This window comes from Chionomys nivalis, chromosome 16 (assembly GCF_950005125.1).
Source record: "Chionomys nivalis chromosome 16, mChiNiv1.1, whole genome shotgun sequence".
NCBI lineage: Eukaryota > Metazoa > Chordata > Mammalia > Rodentia > Cricetidae > Chionomys > Chionomys nivalis.
Window position 1 is genome coordinate 24,084,370 of NC_080101.1, and position 19,058 is coordinate 24,103,427.

The 19,058-nt window shown below is 48.5% G+C and overlaps 1 protein-coding gene across 1 annotated transcript in view; it reads left to right on the forward strand.

Annotated features, from left to right (window-relative positions):
• Positions 1-19,058, forward strand: part of Gabbr2 (gamma-aminobutyric acid type B receptor subunit 2) — a 343,542-nt gene that overhangs the window by 209,623 nt on the left and 114,861 nt on the right. The window lies entirely within an intron of this gene.

Consider the following 19,058-nt stretch of genomic DNA (forward strand, 5'->3'; position numbering starts at 1 on the left):
CCCAATCTGAGCTTCAAGTATTTCTCTGGGGAAATGCAGATGGTAATACATGCCTTATGCACATTGGAAGATTAGCACTGGTAATACTCAATAGTTCCCAAACACTCACCCAGAGGCTCCATGCCATCCCTGAACCCTGGGCATTGCATGGCTTCTACGTCATCATGTATGTCTAGTGCCAGCTCTTGCTACTGTCCCGAATGGTCCTGTTGCATCTTTATGTCCCATGAGAGCAGGTGCCGTTATTATACCTATTAAAACAAGCAACCCTGAGCTTTGACAAGGACAGCTAACCAGAGGAAGAGCTGGGACTTGGGTGTGGGTCTAGCTCTTTGGGGCTACACGGCACTGCCTTCTGGAGATGGACATTATTGTGAGCATTTCTTGGTGTTCTGGCTGCCTCTCATCTTCCTGGCAAATACAGAAACTTTGCCAAAAGTGGGGAGGTGTGGTGGCTGAAAGTGCTGTTCTGTGTTCTGTTGAACCCCAAATCAGATAGTGATCAGTTCACCATGGGGTAGCACAAAGAGAGGAGGGGATTGGGTGCATTTCTTTAACACTGGGTTTGGAAGATGTTTTCAGGCCACTGGTAGTATGGCAGGCTGGTCTTGCAGAGTGTGTGTGGCAGTGTAGATATAGGGGTGGCATCTGAACAACGCTGGCATGGAAAAGTTAAAAGCATTTGGCACGGGGGAGAACTTCCCCAGCCTACAAGGATGTCTTTGGCCTTTGTGGAAAATTCAGGGAAGGCTTCTCAGAAGAGGCAGCCTTTGAGTCTGGCTTCAAGTAGCATGCGAGTACTAGGCACTCAAGACTGGCTAACCAGATGGAAGCTGAGTAAGAGAGCAGGTGGAGCTTGATTAGAGGAGGGAATAGTCTCTGAGACAGAGCCTTGGGTGGAGGCAGTGGTAGGGCTGGGGAGGTAAGCTGGAACTCAGCTCTAGAGTTGATAAGCAAAGGACTCTCATAGACCAGCCATTCTCAGAGTGTGGTCAGCACCACCTGAGTGTTGGTTAGATTCACTCACTGGGACTCTAGACCCTAGGTCCTTAACCGACCCTCCAGGTGATTCTACGGCAGGCTGTCGCTCAACAGCCACTTCCTGGCTGGGGAGGAGGCTCTGAGTTTGCTGAAGGGAAGTTAGTTTCCAAAATCCATAGGTAGAGGGATCTAAACGCAGACATCCCCTCCCACGTTCAGACGCGAAGGCTCAGTATAGATGTTGACTAAGGACATTTTTGCAGCACAGCCTAGATTCAGGCTTGGAAACTGTAGCCGCGTCTCTCAAACTGTGGCTTAACGAGATGCCTTTATCCCTTGTAAAATCACACTCAGAGCCCATTACGTAAAACTTACTAAAAATCCAGGCATGGCGGCACACGTCTGTAACCCAGGCACTTGGGAGGTGGCGGTAGGAGGATTGCGAACTTGAGACCAGCCTCGGCTACATAGTGAGGGCCTTAAACACTTTTTAAAAAGAGGCTTCCTAAACTGGGGGTGTGACTCAGTGTGAATAAAGCCCTCGGTTCAATCCTCAGCATCACGTCTGTCACACCTAGTGGCACAGACCTGTAATTACAACACTCTGGAGTCAGCATTAGAAGGACCAGAAGTCCAAGGTCATGCATGGCTACAGAACAAGTTCAGGGCTAGCCTGGGCTATATGGGCTTCTGGATTAGCAGAGGAACCTCTCCCCATGGCCTCTCTTTTCTAAAAATATTTATTTGTTTATTTATTTGTTTGTTTGTTTGTTTATTATGTATACAATATTCTGTCTGCATGTATGTCTTCAGGTCAGAAGAGGGCACCAGACCTCATTACAGATGGTTGTGAGCCACCATGTGGTTGCCAGGAATTGAACTCAGGACCTTTGGGAGAGCAGGCAATGCCCTTAACTGCTGAGCCATCTCTCCAGCCCCCGCCCCCCCCCCCCCATAGCCTCTGTTCCCAGTGCAAACAATCAGGTCCACTCCCCTCACTGGACACATTCTCTGTTCACCCTTGAAGAGGGGATGGGCAGGGCTGCCTCGCCTACCCTCCACTGAGCTTCTCGCTGGTAGACTGAGTTCATGACACCCAGTGCTGCCTGGCTGATGGAGCACGGCTGAAGCCCAGAAACCTTTCTGCTGCTGCGTCTCTAAGCCCAGAGGCTGGCCCTTTGGCGCCTGGCTCCTGGCGCCTGGCGCAGCTTCGCAGGAGCTCATTTATAACCCCTGCAAAGTGTACCCTGTCATCTAAGCCAAATAATCACTACTTGATGAGCAATTAGCTAAGACGGGCTAAAATGCTTTCCAGGGCTCGAAGATGAATTTCTTACTAATGGGAAATTCCTTGACACCTGCACCAGTCTGAGTCATAATTCAGCAAATGGCAGACCTTCACACACCCTTAAAACTCCGCAGACCAACACCTTCATGCTATCAGTGACACTGATCTGGGGGAGGAATATGGCTCCCTCGTGGTCCCCAGCACCAAGGCTTGGCAGACCCACCATGCCTCCACCAGCCTCTCCCACTGTCCCTGCTGCCCTCGTGAGTCCTCTTCAGGCGAGAAATGCTGCAAATTGACTCCGTTTGGCCCTTTGCTCTCTCTTCCCCTTATCCCTTTGTTGCATATTAAGGCGCACCTGACTCTGGCTTGCAGACAGGTCTCATTAAAATTATCGTCGGATTGCTGGAAATACAATATCCTTTGACGCAGTAGAAAGTACCTTTGTGGCCCAGGGAGGCGGCAGAAGGCCAAGTTGAGCCGTCAGTGAGGGGTTGGGAGGAGGAAGCAAGTGGGAAGAGACTGACACGTTCTGCGCTTGCCGAAGTGTTTTCAACCCTCTCACCGTCTCCGTTTCTCAGGCAGTCACTTTCTTCGGGGTCACCCTCATTCAGCATGTTTACTATACCGAAAACCATTTAAATGTGTTAAATTAATTATATCCGTGACTCAATTGATTGATCATGTGCAGTCTGCTGGGAGCTGGGCCTGGGTGCCTAGCTGGTATATTGGAGAAGAAATTCCTTCTCTAAATGTCATCACAAGATCCAGCTCAGCCTGAGGCCAAGCTCCGTTTCTCCTGTGTGGGGACTGGAGGCCCCAGAAATGGACATCTATGGCCCCGCTGCATGCAAATGACAGAGGCATGCTGCATCTGCATACCTCTGGCTTCTGGAGATGCAGTGCAATATTCAGGCATCAGGAGCCCCAGAATTCTTCCTCCCCTAGAACCTCCTCTGCTGAACACGTGGGGGTGAATCCCAGGCTAGAGTCCCCTGCGTTGGTCTCAGAAGCTCACAGAGTGCTCCCCAGACATTTTTCTGAAAGTGGAAGGATCTTTGAGCACGATTTCCACCCAAACTTGAGGCTCTTCCAGGAGCTGTGTTAAAATTCACAGTCTGAGCAAGGACACCCCCACCAAATATGCCCGTGTGGATGAGGAGGGGTGACTCATGAGGTCTCAGCCCTACACAAAGAGCTACAGGCATCTAAGGAATGCTGGGAGTGGGAGACATGGTCTTCCCCAGGGAAGAGCACACCAGTTGGTTATATTGAGGTGGTTTGATGAGAGTGACCTCCACAGGCTCACATATTTGAACACTTGGTCCCCAGTTAGTGGAATTGTTTGGGAAGGATTAGGAGGTGTGGCCTTGTTGGAGAAGGTATGTCACTATGGATGGCCTTTCAGGGCTCAAAAGCACAGGACACTTCTAGTTGGTGCCCCCACCCCCACTCTGTCTCATGCTCATGGGTCAGATGTAAGCTCTCAGCTACTGCTCCAGTGCCTTGCCTGCCTGCCTGTCATGCTCCCCACCGTGACTCTCATGCACTAATCCTCTGAAATCATGATCTCCAAATCAAACACTTTCTTTTATAAGTTTCCTTGGCCATGGTGTTCTGTCGTGGTAATAGAAAAGTAACTAAGATAGTTACCCAATACCAAATGGCTGTGGCATGGGCAAGGCAGTAAGGACCTGGGAGGGCAGTGAGGGCCTGGCAGAGCCTAGAGGTTGCTTGTTGTGCAGCCAAGAGTGGCCAGAGTAGGTCAGGGTGTTGGATGTGGAACCTGGGCTAGATCTGAAGGATTGGGGAGGGTGATGGAGGTGATGATCAGGCAGACTGACAGGCAAGATCCTGGATAAGGATGTGTAGTGTCTGACTGGGTAGACAGATGGATGTGGTATGAGTGGGCTCTGGTGGGGGGGAGGCTGGCTTAGCTCCGAATACACCCATACAACTACCTTATACAAACTGAGCAGGTTGTAGTTATATTTAGGAATATATATATATATATATCACTTCAATTAAAGAAAAAAGAGGCCATGAGAAGAAATTCAAGTGCCAAGCAATGCAATGCCCAGAACTTCTCATTCACTGGTTTCTTAGTAAGGGCCCGTGTCTTAGTCTCTGTTTTATGGCTGTGAAGAGACACCATGACCAAGGCAACAATTATACAAGGAAGTATTTAATTGAGGACTCACATTCAGTTTCTGAGGGTGAGTCCATTATCATCATAGTAGGGAGCATGATCGCACACAGGCAGGCATAGCCCTGGAGCTGAGAGCTTTATGACCTGAGAGAGAGAGAGAGAGAGAGAGAGAGAGAGAGAGAGAGAGAGAGAGAGAGACTAGGACTGGCATGGGCTTTTGAAACCTCAAAGCCCATCCCAATGACACACTTCCTCCAAGTTCATGCCTCTAATCCTTCCAATACTTCCAAACTGTCCACTCCCTGGTTACTAAGCCTTCAAACACACGAGCCTATGGGGCCACGCTCACTCAAACATGTTCCACCCATAGGCCTGTCTTAGTCAGGGTTACTATTGCTGTGATGAAAAGGATCTTTCAGATTAATCTTTATGTGGGTGTCGGTGGAGGCGCGTGTTTGTCTGGATGCAGGTGTATGGGTGCACACACATGTGTGGAGACCAGAAATCAATCTCAGATGTCATGACTTAGGATCTTTCTTCTTGGTTTTTTGAGATAAGGTCTTTCATTGACCTGAAGATTCCTGATCAACCTAGTCTGGGCCATTAAGCCCCAGAGTTCTGCCTGTCCCCATGTCCCTAGTGCTGGGACTGTAAATGTGTGTCACTATATCCTACTTTTTACATGGGTGCTGGTGATTGAACATAGGCCCTATGCTTCCATGGCAGGAGCCTTTCCAATTGAGCCTTCTCCCTGGACTCCTTTCTGCTTATTCTTTAAAACTCGTCATATTTAGTAAGTGGTACCTATGACATGCAGTAGCCCAAGTAGTGGACAACTTAGGGAAAGCAGCAGATTACCCCTGGAAAGCATGCAGAGTGAGCTCAAATTGCATGCTGTCCCATGCCACTGTGGCCCAGACCAGCTGTCATCCTTCATGCATACACACACACACACACACACACACACACACACACACACCTTCAATACACACATTTGGACATATATGCAAGTCCACACTGACACACCCACTCCTTGTGCATGTATAGATAGATACATGCACACATGCACAGAAACACATGTGCACACACATCCAAACACCATCTCTGTGAGTTAGCCCATCTCTCCTACCTGTGTGATCCTGTGGGTGGCTTGTTTCATTTTCCAATACAGGACCTACATGTCTGTGTCCTGTATCTGATGCCCTCATTCAGCCCAGAGGCATGGGTCTGTTTGTGTTTTAACACATTTGACTGAAACAAGAAACAACCTCAGGAACTCCATCCAGGAGTGGAGAGTATCTGCCACCTAAGACTTGATGGTTTGGAGACTATCATTCAGCCAGCCCCGACTCTGTCCTGGCACTGTATGATCTGGTTCAGATCGTATAGTCTCAGACTTCTGCTCCAGACCTTGTCTGAAGCTCTGCCGTTTGATGACTCTACTCTGCAGCCTAGAAAATCAACCTTGTCCCAGGGACCTGGCTCACTCCCAAGTCACTATAGTGTTCCATCCTAGGGTCCCACTCAGAAACCTCCTTGGCCAACACTGAGGAGCAATAAAAATCCCTTCCAGAACTTTCCCTGCCCTGCAGTGGTCCCTGGCATCTTGAACTATATTGTCACAGTAGAACAGGGACTCACACACACTTAATGGAGAAGGCGCCCTGGGAACCAGTCTCTCCCTGTCCGTGTTGTTGAACCAGCCACCCTCTAACACAAGAAACTGCCTAGGACAGTCCCTGCAGTCTGGAACTGGAATTGTAGCCATGGAGTCAGACCAAGAGACAGCAGTGCCTGATAGAGCTAGGTGACCTGGGAAGATTTGCACTGTCTGGGCCTCAGCTTTCTCATCTGCAGAATGGAAATACGTCCTACTTGGTAATGTTCTCATGTGAAATCACATGAGTGTCCGGTGCCTCCTGACAGCAGTTTTTGTTATGGGTGCTGTTCCAAGGGGGACGCAGCATGTCACTGTGTACGTATGGGCTGTGCACTTCACATACACTCAATCCTCTCAATGTCAAGCCACGCGATTAGCCCTTGTTAAGGTTACAGTGATCAGTCTCAAAACAAAGTCTGCCTGTGAGGGATGTGATTTTGATTTTAAGCATTCCCGCTGCTTGCTCACTCTAGGAATTTGTGCTGAGCTGGGAAGGTGTCTGTCACCTACCTGCCTCTTGTCTGGCTCTATGCCGCTTGGCTCCAGCTGCCTGAGAATTACCACTTAGCTTTATGCGCAAGCCTAATCACACAGGTGCTCTTGGCACCCCCCCCCCCCCCCGGTCCCCTGGGATCCCTTTGAAGGGTTTGGCTAGATTAACCCATCCCCCAGATGCTGCAGGTGCCTGGCTAATAGCTCCCACCTGGGAGCGGCCTCGGGGCTCAGTGCCTGGGAGTCCCATCCTTCCTGGAGATGCAGGGATGGCTGACTTGGTCCAGGGTTAGGTAGGAGCCCACCACCCTCACACCGCTTCTGATGTGGCATCCTTCTGAGAGCATGTCCATAGTGTGTCACTTCCTTATGCTTCTGGGGGACCCAGCCTAAGATGGCCAGGTGTTTCTATAGGAAAATCAAGCATTTCCTAAAAAGAAGGTTAACTTTCACCTAATTGCTTTCTTGGGTGTTGAATTTAGCACCAATCTTCTTTCTCCCTGGCTTCCCCCACCTGAGATGGGAACTCAGGAAGGCTCCCTCCTGCTCAGTCTGCCCACCTCACTGGTGTCCTTGCCTGGTACCCCCAGTCTCAGCTGAGTCTCATTTGTCTCCTCTGATGAATCAGCATCTGGCATCTCTGGGGTGCTCAGGCACCAGGACACTTTGTGTCCGTGTCCCCAAGCAGTCCACTGGACTGCACATCTAGGTAAGCCCAGCCATCAGTGTTTCCTCTGATCACTTTATTAACTAAGAAATCTAACAATTCTTCCTCGCCCGTGCTTTCGGGGCCTCTGGGCATAAAAGGCCATTTTCAACCCAGTCGCTAACCAGAGCTGACAGTAGGCAGGTCGTTGGGACTTGAAGTTCATTGACATTCATGGATCCATCAAGAACGATTCCCAAGGTCTCGCTGTGACATGGTGTCAGGAATTTACCCAAGTTGTGAGGCGTCCCCTTCCCCAGTCTCTCATTGCTCCCATGGGTGTCTTCCTGGGGCTCAGATCCCAGCCTGATCAGGATGAGATGTGCTCCCGTGGGTGTCTTCCTGGGGCTCAGACCCCAGCCTGATCAGGTTGAGACGCGCTCCCGTGGCCTTGCAAGTTCATACCAGCAAGAACATTTTCCAGGCAGTAACCGCCAACGAGACAGCGTAATAGCAACTGAGCTTTCCGAGTCACCGTCGCCCTTCCTCTAACGCAGTCACACTGTCTAGGAGGTGACCCCCGCTGCGGCTGGGCAGCACCCCAGTTCTGGGTGCAGCACACAAGAAGACGAGAGGCTGAGATCAGACCCACACAGGGTGGACTCATCCCAAGAGTCTAGTATACTGTGCTGGTGACCTGGCCTCCCTTTCATGCCTTATGTCCCTACCCTCCCTCCCATCACCTTCCTAACCAGGACTCTCCTGATACCATATATGGAGTTGCTGTTCCCTCCCCCATCTACTCACTGCCCCAAGCCTGTCCTTGTCCCCAGTGGTTCCCATCCGACACATAACATGGCTCACTTAGTTATTGCCTGCTGGGTTTTCTGCAGTATCTTAGACACAGACATGGGAGATGTCTGCTAAATAGTATCCGAATGAACGAGTGAAGGAGTGAACGCTCCTGTTATAGATTATAAAAAGAGGCCCAGCACATATAAGTGGCGTACCCAGACTGTACAGGTGGTGAGGAGAGGTTAGTCCAGGATACCCATCTGGCTGACGCAGATGATATTCCCAGCTCCTCTTACAAGCTGACTTTGTCCAAGTGGGGCAGAGGCTGGAGGGGAAATAGGGTTTGCCTACAAGATACCTGGGCTGAGCAACCAGATAAGATACCTAGGAGGTCGAGAACACCGCCATCCTATATAAGTGCTGGAGGGCAGTATGGTTCCAGCTCACACGGTTAGGATGTAAGCCTGCCCCCTCCCTCAGACAGTGAGCCAATGACAGTCATGTAGGTATAGTTGTTGGGACTTTGAGTGGGACCTGGCTCTTAGTCTATAAAATGAATACTTGTTGGTGGAATAAATAATCGTAGTGCAGTAGGCTGGTAAACCCAACTTAGAACCACATTCCAGGCTTCTCATTCCAAAACTAGAGGTCTTGGGTGGGGGCAGTGAATAAAGTGTCCCGCAAGCACAGAGATCTGAGTTTGAATCCCCAAGAACCCATGTGAAGCCAGACACAGGAGCACATGTCCGCAATCCCAGGACTCCTACGGTGATATAGGAGGCAGAGGTGGGGGTGTCACTAGCTCGTGGACAATCTAGCCGGGCCTGTTGAACAAGAGATCCTGCCTCCAACAACGTGGAAAGAAGACCAACACCTGGGGTTACCCTCTGACCTCCACATATGTGTGGTGGCATGTGCGCATGCACACACACACACACAAATGGTTTTTTAGAAAACAGGAAAACCAGAGATCTCAAAACCCTGTGTCTGAGACATTGATGCAAACGCAATTACACTTGAGTGCAGACAACACACAGCTCAGACATCCACCGCCTCCCACTCCCGCTGTCAGATGCATCCGAGAGATCCAAACAGTGCGGCTTAGCAATTTGTGTGAATTGATACCTACCCACCAAAGCTTTCAGGTTTTACTTCCTCAAGGCAGTGGAGAAAACTACCTATTTTTTTAAACAAAAAGAACAGCATGGGGGAGTGTATCGTTTAGAACGTTAGTGGCCGCTCTGAGCACTGGCAGTTGGTCCCAGAGAGAAGCAGGCCATGAGCCCTGGAAGGAGCCGCGAACATGGCAGTCACCATAGCGCTTGCTGTATCAACAGGTGGAAGATGATAGGAAGGCTGAGTGCTTGCCCTGTGCTGGGTACTGTGCTTAGCTCTCCACTGTAGTATCCCACGTAGCTCTCACAATCAACCCTATTGTGGTTTGAGCTGCTTCCCCCGACCCCGGATTTGTATGTTGGATTCCTAACCCCAAGGGCCTTGGAATGTTACAGGTGCAGTTGGCCATGGTCACACTGGAACAGGATAATAGTGTCCTTATAAAACGGAGAGTTGAGACAGGCACACAGGCAGGAGGGGTAAGGCCCGGGACAGAAGAAGGTAGAGGAACTTCTCATCATCGTGAGACACCAAAGACTGCCAACAAGCCACCAAAAGTCAGGAGGCGGGCACTTCATCCTCCCTCCCTGTTCCTGGAAGCAATCGGCCTACCCACAACAATCTTTGGCCTCCAGGAATGGGGTACCATGTGCTGTTGTCCTGTGAACCTCCCAATTCTGGGGTCTTTGTTTGAAACTAGTAAGGCCCCACAAAGAAGAAATTAGCAACACTTTGTGAGAAAACCGGGAAGTTAATCAATTAATTTCCTTAAAGCAGCAGTTGGTAAGTGGAGAAGCTGGGATTTGAACCTAAGCTGTCTACCTTTCAACCTCCACTCTTTTTTTAAAATATTTATTTATTATGTATACAATATTCTGTCTGTGTGTATTCCTGAAGGCCAGAAGAGGGCGCCAGACCTCCTTACAGATGGTTGTGAGCCACCATGTGGTTGCTGGGAATTGAACTCAGGACCTTTGGAAGAGCAGGCAATGCTCTTAACCACTGAGCCATCTCTCCAGCCCCCATCAACCTCCACTTTTAACTTGCATTCTACAGCTCTATAAACTCTCTTCCTTTAGGGGGGAAAAAAAAAGAAAGAAAGAAAGAAAGAAAGAAAGAAAGAAAGAAAGAAAGAAAGAAAGAAAGAAAGAAAGAGCCACACTCAAAAAATGAAATAAACCAGTAAGTCCTCCCACCAGCCAACTTTCCAGGTGGGAAAACCGTGGTCCCTGGGGATTAAGCATGGCTGAAGCCAGGAGGGGCTCTGCCTTTGGTTTTTTAAGGGCAGTCACTTCTCTGAAGACCCTTAATTCCCCCCCCCCCCCTTTTAGAAAAGGTCTGGTGTCTCCCAGGCTGGTCTACTCACTATGTAACCAAAGACGACTGAACCTCTGATCCCCCTGCCTCTGCCTTCCTCAATGTGGGGATCACAGGTACACACCCTGCTGGTGTTCATTTGGGGATTAGACCCAGGTGAGCTGCCTTACACTGCGCCTTCCCCTGCCCCTCTACAACCCCAGTCTGGGCTTCTTTTTTCTTTGTATCCTTAAGAATAACACCCATGGATCTCTTCTTCACAGGGAGTAGGTTCATTGCAAAGGTTGGGGAACGTCCAGACCAGTATCAACACGCCCTCAAAGCCACCTGACACCGTTACTCAGTGGACACAATTCTCTTCTGTCCCTTCACTGTTTGCTTTCACCTATCAAATCATGACCACACCGTCCTTTGAATTCTTACTGGTCTTTATGCTTCTCCAGAGAGTCCTAGTTTGGTTCCCAGCACCCATGTTGAGTAGTTCACAACTGCCTGTGACTCCAGCTCCTAAGGATCTGATGCCCTCTTCTGGCCATCATGAGTACCCATACCCATGCTGCTCTGCTCTCTCTCTCTCTCTCTCTCTCTCTCTCTCTCTCTCTCTCTCTCACACACACACACAACACACACACACACACACACGATAAATATTTTTTTTAAAGTAAAGCCAAGTGTGGAACATGATTTTAATCCCAGTACTTAGTAGGCAGAGACAGGTGGAACTCTGTTAGTTTGAAGGCAGCCTGGTTTATGTAGCATGTTCCAGATCAGCCACAGCAGTCATGCCTATATAATAAGACACCTCTTTCTCTCTCTCTCTCTCTCTCTCTCTCTCTCTCTCTCTCTCTCTCTCTCTCTCTCTCTCACACACACACACACACACACACACGTGAAACTATCATCTTTGCTCAATTTTTAAGCAAAAATAATGAAGCATCGTTGATGACCCATGGCCCCGCTGTGGAAAACACTCAGGAAAAATCCTGAGTGAAAACAACCCAGGGAAGCACCACACCCACCCAGGATGCTGAGCAGGACAGTAGTCTCCTGGGCTCTGAGGAAGACAGTGGACATAAATTACAGCCGACCTTATGTGTGGCACTGAGCCATGATGCATGTTGCCAGCCTGTGTGTGCTTGTGCCGAGCCCTCCTGGCTCCTGCCAGCCCCCGTGGCAGTCATGAAGGTGGCTCCAGAGACCCATTCACTCATAGCGTTGTGAATCCCATTCTTCCCAGCACCCACCTACATCTTCCTCCTTAACAGAATTGAAGCCTCCCACAGTCCTTGCTTCAGCTTGTCAAGACCTAGAATCTAATGGGGCATAAAACACTGTGGAAGAGCAAGTGGCACCACAGTGAGGGTACAGAGGATGCCTGCCCGTGTCTCCCTAAGACATGTTGGGTATTAAAAGCAGCCACTCCAAAGGCAAGTTATTGCCTGATTGTTGAATAAACCTAGACAAGAACTCAGTTTCCCAATTTCCACTTGAGGCTCCCCTATCCCCGGTACACAGGTGATGAGACACACACTCCCTTTGTGTGACTCTGAGACTGAACTCGAGAGGTACACCTGTAAGGATGAGTGTGGGGACCACAGAGCCACCACTACTGAGTCGGTAGTATCTGTAGGGAGCCCTGGAGCTGGGCTGGGCAAAGCCTGGGCCTCCAGGCTCTCTGTAATCCTGCCAGACCCTGGCTGATGCTGGGAATGGTTGTACCCTTGGACAAGGCTGTTCCTCAAAGTGGAAGGTAATTCCCAGCCAGGGACTTCACTGAGACTCACTGGCCTCTACTCTTAGGAGCTAGGGGTGGCACTTGGCCCCTAAAGAGGGGAACTGGACATGGCTTAGAGCTCCTATAGGGGACCACAGGGCCTAGCTTAAAGGGCTGTTTGTTTTAAACAAGATTTTGCTATGCAGCCCAGGCTGGCCTGAAACTCATCATCGTCCTGCCTCCACATCACGAGGGCAGGGATGCACTCAGCCACGGCCAGGCTTTAGTTAGAGTCTCGGTACCCTCAGCATCTTTAGTAATTCACATCCTCACATTCGTTTGTACAGAAACAAAAACTCTGACACTTGGGACGTACGGGATTCATAGTCACCGTAAATGAAGGTACTTATCAATGCATTCCAGTGGCTTCCAAACATCTTTCAAAAGGAATTTTCCACAGAAGCCTAAAGTCACTGGCCCATATAACATTTAAATTAACATTGACTTTACATTTAACTTTGCTGCTGCTTCTCCTTTTTTCAAACCTGCTCCTTAGAAAAGTCTTTTTATCATCCCTTTAAATTTAAAAATGAGAATGCACATGTGTATGGTACCAAAGGGCTTCGAAGTCATGCCTTAATGAATGAACAGGATCAGAGTCCTTGGTCAGCTCACCGGCTCAGGCTCCAAGAGCCCATTAGTTGTGCCGCGTTCCCTGTCTATGTCCTAGATGCAGAAGAGAGGACACTGAGACCCAGACCACAGTCTGTGTTTATTTTAATGTGTGATCTAAAACCATAACATCCCTGCAAGGCAGCAAGACGAGGTTTCTTTTTCCACATTCCTAGGAGGCAGGCTCTCAGGAAAAGCAAGCACAGATGGGATGTGGATGTGTGAAATCACAAACGAGTTGGTGTGTGGTGGAGGTGTGGGAAACAGTGACCTCTTTTGAGCTTTCTCTTGAAAGCCACTGTGGTCATCCCATAAAAGGTTAAGGCATGAATCACAGAGGAGCGGAAAAGACGGTGAGCACAATCCATCGGCAGGAGAGCATCGATTGATCGCCTTGGCGAGCTTGCAGCGAGGAAGATGGCCGCCATAAGGCGCTTTCACCTTATGGTGTGTGGTTTTTGTGGGACTGTTAATAGTCTTTTTGTTTAATACCCTTTCACCTCATTCCCATGCTTTTTGTTCTTAAAAACTGCGGCTGAGTTCAGGAGTAGAAGTCCTCGGATTCATCTCCCTTTGGCAATCACGTTGGCACCATGCATGCCACTGGAGTTTTACAGAAGGAACTTCTACTACCAAACCATGCAGGGAGGCTCTTTCTGAGGTTTACTCCTCTGTGGTCAGGGGCTAGCATATGGTCTGACGTACATCCGCATCTCAGATGATCAAAAATGAACAGGAGCATCAAAGTCAGCTTCTCATCCCTGCCCCTGCCTCCCAGGATCTCCCCAGGGCTTCCCATGGAGGTGACATATGGGGCAGACTGTGGGGTGGGGGCAAGGAAGACTGCATAGACATGTAGAGGGATCAATGAATAGATGCAGATGGATGGGTGATTATATGAATCTGTGGATGGATGGGTGGTTGGATGGATAAACAGATGGGTTTATAAGTGGATAGATAGATATATGGGTAGGTAAGTAGATGACAGATTGGCGGGTGGGTGGCAGATCAATAGGCAGGTGAGCGGCTGGCGAGAGGATGAAGAGGTGGGTGATCTGGTGGGTGGGTGAGTGGGTGGCTGGAGGCGTGCGGTATCGAGCAGCAGCCACAGAAGTCATCTCCCCTTTCTGCTTCATTTTAATCTCAGAAGTGATTGGCCCCGGAGTCGTGGCTCCTTTTCTGCACAAGTCCTGACCTCTTGACAGCTTTTACTGCATTTCCTGACGTGAGGCCCCCATCTTTTCATCTGACTCCGAGAGCCACGTTTCATCTCAGGCCTTTCTTCTTCACTCAACTTCACCCTTGCAGGTTTTGGGCCTCATTAAAATCTGTCCTCTGCCCAGTTTCTCTTTGAGGAAGTTCCTTGTTAGGGCATTTCTGCTGTGAAATGGATCACAGCAGCCCACGTGGGCGCCTAGCCTGAATGCTAAAGACTGTTATTAGCAGATGTAGCCCCGAGATGTTTCAGGGTTGTCAGTTCTGATGTTCACAGGATTATATTTTCAAACATCATCAGGCATCCTCCGTGACAGACTTGATTACGGTGATGAACTAGTTTTCTTCCTTTGAGAGATGTTCTAGTTGCAAAAATGATGCTGAAAGCATTTCAGAAAAGTACTGGGCAAAACTGAAGTGACACTTTTTTTCGTTTGGGTGGCTCCATTAGCTTGCCGGGAGAGGCAGCTTGCGATGACAGAAAGATGACCACACTAGGGTCGCTGAAGTCCTTAATGTTTGCATTGTCTTCTGCAAAGTGAGACCAAACGACCCAGGGCCCCTGTGTAGGACCCTCAGAAGATGAACTGAGAAAGGCACATAGCACACACACGCACACACACATGCACACGCACATGCACGCACACACACGCACGTGAATTCACACCTAGGATTCCGAGGGGAGCAGACACTCTCTCACACCCATGCTGTTCAGCCTGGTCACCACAGTCTCTGTTCAGGAGTACTTGACATATGGCTGGGCCCAAAGCGTAAACTCGGGGCTGGATGTCAGACTCAGTACACACATGTTAAAATGTCTAAGCCAGTGTGCGTACCTGTAACCCCCACTACTCAGGAAGCCAAGACAAGAAAGTCATGAATCGGAACCCAGCCATTGCTGCATGGTGAGATCCTGTCACAGAAGGCAGCAAACAGGTGATATGGCTCAGCAAGGACAGGTTTTTGCTGCCAGGTCTGATACCCCTGAGTCAAATCCCCAGGACCCACATGGTGGAGGGAGAGAGTCACCTCCACTAGTTGTCCTCTAACCCCCACGTGTGTTCTATGACATGCATGTCACACACACAAACAAAATAAACATTAAAAACTCAATAAAAAAATATAACATATCTTAGTTTTTACATTGTTTTCAATTGAAATGCTATTATTTTGGATGTTCTAAGTTTGATAAAATTTACTAACCACCTGGGCTGAAGAAGCGGCTCAGCGGGGAAGAGCACTTGTTGCGTTTCCAGAAGACCCAGGTTCAATTCCCAGTGCCCACACCAGACAACTCACAAGAGCTTGCTAACTCCGACTACAATGGGTCTGATGCCCTCTGCTGGCCTCCACAGGTGGCGTCATACATGCGGGGCACATACACAAGCATGTAAATAAATACTTTTAATTTAGTGTCAATATTAATTTTTCTTGTGCTTTCCATCTTTTTGTGTGGAAGGCAGTGCAGTGCTGGGGACAGCCTGAAGTCCTGGTGCAAGTCAGGCGACCACTGCCAATGGGCCATATCTTCTCTTCGTTCACCTTTTGAATGTGACTATTGATCAGGCAGCTCATCTCTCTCTCTCTCTCTCTCTCTCTCTCTCTCTCTCTCTCTCTCTCTCTCTCTCTCCCTCCCTCCCTCCCTCCCTCCCTACTCTCTTCCCCTTGCTTCCTTCTTCACCCCCATCCCTTTTGGTCTTCTGGCAACAAGACTCTAGAAATAAAGCCTAGGGTGGCCTTGAACTCAAAGCAATTCTGCCTTGGACTCCTGAGTACCAGCGGTACCAGCGGTACAAGTGTGTGTTTTTATGGCCCACTTCACTTTCTCTCTGCAGCAGTGACTTAAATTCTGAAGGTCCCTCCAGCCCCCAGCAGTGGTCTCACAGTCAGGCAGTGGGCTAGACATCAGAGACAGGCAGCATTCAGAAGGTCAGAGATGCTGGGGCAGGTGGGCAGGGAATTTCCCTCAGATAAGGACTGGGAGTCCCTGGGTATCCTGAGAGAGGAGGTGCATCTTCTCTGGCCTGGAACCTGTAGGTGGGCAGCTGGCCTTCAGGATGGGCAGGCAGCGTTCATGACAACCTGGCTTCTTATGACAGGCAGAGGAAAAACTGGAGGGTGCTGGCTAGATAGATTCTGATGTGCCCGGACTGTGGGATTGTTCGCATCCATTAAAAACAATTGTTCTGAAAAGATATTCATAGCATAGATCATTAATAATACATAGTTTTGCAAAAACCAGCATAGTCACGTTAGAAAATGATTGCATGACAAGGTCTCACATTCAATTTTAAAAGGTATTTTAATTGATTTTGTGTTGTGGAGGAGGGAGGTGCATGCACTGTGGTACACAGGTGTCAGGGCTCAGAGGAAAACCTGTGGAAGTCAGCCCGCCCCTCTACAGTGTGGGTCACAGTGACTGAACTCCACAGGCCTGGCAGCTAATGTCCTCACCTACTCAGCTGTCTCTCTACCAGCACTGATGAAAATTTTAAATACATGAAGACTAGAAGAATGTGTCCCTAAACATTAGCAGTGTTTCCTCTAGGTGGGTTTCTTTCTTTTTCTTTCTTCCTTCCTTCCTTCCTTCCTTCCCTCCTTCCTTCATTCTTTTTGCCTTTCTCCTTCCATATTTTCTATAATATATACAATTACCTTAGGTCTCAGCTTAAGGAAGGAAGAAGGGAGGGAGGGAGGGAGGGAGGGAGGGAGGGAGGGAGGGAGGGAGGGAAAGGAAGGAAAGGAAGGAAGGAAGGAAGGAAGGAAGGAAGGAAGGAAGGAAGGAAGGAAGGAAGGAAGGAAGGAAAGGGGGTTGGGGAGAGATACAGAGAACCAAAAGTTAAGCACTAGTTGCAGACTATCTTAGTTAGGGTTTCTATTGCTGTGAAGAGGCACCATGACCATGACCAGTGGTGGCACACACCTTTAATCCCAGCACTCTAGAGGCAGAAGCAGGCAAATCTCTGTGAGTTTGGGGCTAACCTGGTGTAAAAACCAAATTCCTGGATAGACAAGGCTACACAAAGAAACCCTGTCTCAGAAAACAAGGAAGGAAGGAAGGAAGGAAGGAAGGAAGGAAGGAAGGAAGGAAGGAAGGAAGGAAGGAAGGAAGGAAGGAAGGAAGAAAAGGGGGTTGGGGGGAGATACAAGAACCAAAAGTTAAACACTAGTTGCAAATGGCTTGGACACTCATCCAATTTGGCTGTTTCTAGTCAGGGGATTTAGTTAACCGTCAGCCTCCTTCTGTACAATGGTTATAGTATCACTTGCTTCGTTAGGTACCATGAACACAAACAGTGATGTTCCCTGCCTGATACAGTTCCTGTTATCACCAGACACTCTGCCAATATGAATGATCTTCCCCTGTCCTAGCTTGCTTTCTGTTACTGTGATAAAACACCATAACCATCTTAGTTAGGGTTTCTATTGCTGTGAACCATGGCAACTCTTGTAGAGAAAAGCATTCAGTTGATGCTGGCTTCACAGTTTCAGAGGTTTAGTTCATTATCATCAAGGCAGGACATGGCAGTGTGCAGGCAGACATGGTGCTGGAGAAGGAGCTGAGAGTCCTGAATCTTGATCTGCAGGTAGCAGAAGGAGAGTCTATGTACTGGGTGTAGCTTGAGCATAGATGAGACCTCAAAGCCCATACTTCTTCCAACAAGGCCACACCTCCTAAAAGTGCCACCACAATAACCACAAGCAACTTGGAGAGGAAAGGGATTGGTTCAGCTTCCAGCGTCCAGTCCATTATGAAAGGAAGTCAGCATAGGAACTCAAGGCAGGAACCTAGAGGCTGGAACTGATGCAGAGGCCATGGACAAACACTGCTTAATAGTTTGCTCCCCACAGCTTGCTCAGACTGCTTTCTTTTTTCTCTTTTCATTTTTTCCTCTTTTTTTATTGATTTTATTGAGCTATACATTTTTCTCTGCTCCCCTCCCTTCCTTTCCTCTCCCCCTCAACCCTCTCCCATGGTCCCCATGCTCCCAATTTATTGAGATCTTTTTCTACTTCTCATATAGATTAGATCTATGTATGTCTCTTAGGGTCTTCATTGTTGTCTAGGTTCTCTGGGATTGTGATTTGTAGGCTGATTATCTTTATGTCTAAAAGTGACTTATGAGTAGATATATTTGTCTTTCTGGATCTGGGTTACCGTACTCAATATGGTGTTTTCTAGATCCATCCATTTGCCTGCAAATTTCAAGATGTCATTTTTTTCTGCTGTGTAGTACTCCATTGTGTAAATGCACCACATTTTCCTTATTCATTCTTTGGTCAAGGGGCATTTAGGTTGTGTCCAGGTTCTGGCTGTGACAAACAATGCTGCTATGAACATAGTTGAGCACATGTCCTTGTGGTACAATTGATCATCCTTTGGGTATATACCCAAAAGTGATATTGCTGGGTCTTGAGGAAAATTGTTTCCTAATTTTCTGAGAAATCACCACACTGATATTCAAAGGGGCTGTACCAGCTTGCACTCCCACCAGCAATGCAGAAGTGTTCCCTTTATCCCCATATCCTCTCCAGTATAAGCTGTCATCAGTGTTTTTAATCTTAGTCATTCTTACAGGTATAAGATGGAATCTCAGAGTTGTTTTGATTTGCATTTCTCTGATGGCAAAGGATGTTGAGCATTTCCTTAAATGTCTTTGTCATTTTAGATTCCTCTGTTGAGAGTTCTCTATTTAGGTTTTTTTTTTTTTTTTTTTTTTTTTTGGATTTTCGAGACAGGGTTTCTCTGTAGCTTTTGGTTCCTGTCCTGGAACTAGCTCTTGTAGACCAGGCTGGTCTCGAACTCACAGAGATCCACCTGCCTCTGCCTCCCGAGTGCTGGGATTAAAGGCGTGCACCACCACCGCCCAGCTTTGTACTCCATTTTTTATTAGATTGTTTTTTTGATGACCAATTTCTTGAGTTCTTTGTATATTTTGGAGATCAGTCCTCTGTGTGATGTGGGGTTGGTGAAGATCTTTTCCCAGTCTTTAGACTGTCATTTTGTTTTGT